Consider the following 278-nt stretch of genomic DNA (forward strand, 5'->3'; position numbering starts at 1 on the left):
CTCAAAATTGCCAAAACAATCCTGCAAAAGAAGGACAAAGTTGCAGGACTCATATTTCATTATTTCAAAACTTACTATGAAGCTACAGTACTCAAGTCAGTGTTGAACTGACATAAGAATAGGCATATAGATACATGGAACAAAATTTAGGGGGCCTCTACCTCAGTGAAATTTCTTGGGATCCAGTGGTATGGGGCATGTTGAGATATCCCTTCTAATGTAACGGATTAATTGTACAGCCCCTCCTACAACCCCCCCCCCCCCCCCAAAAAAAAAAA

The sequence above is a fragment of the Galeopterus variegatus genome, unplaced genomic scaffold (genome assembly GCF_000696425.1).
Source record: "Galeopterus variegatus unplaced genomic scaffold, G_variegatus-3.0.2 Scaffold7840, whole genome shotgun sequence".
NCBI classification, from domain to species: domain Eukaryota; kingdom Metazoa; phylum Chordata; class Mammalia; order Dermoptera; family Cynocephalidae; genus Galeopterus; species Galeopterus variegatus.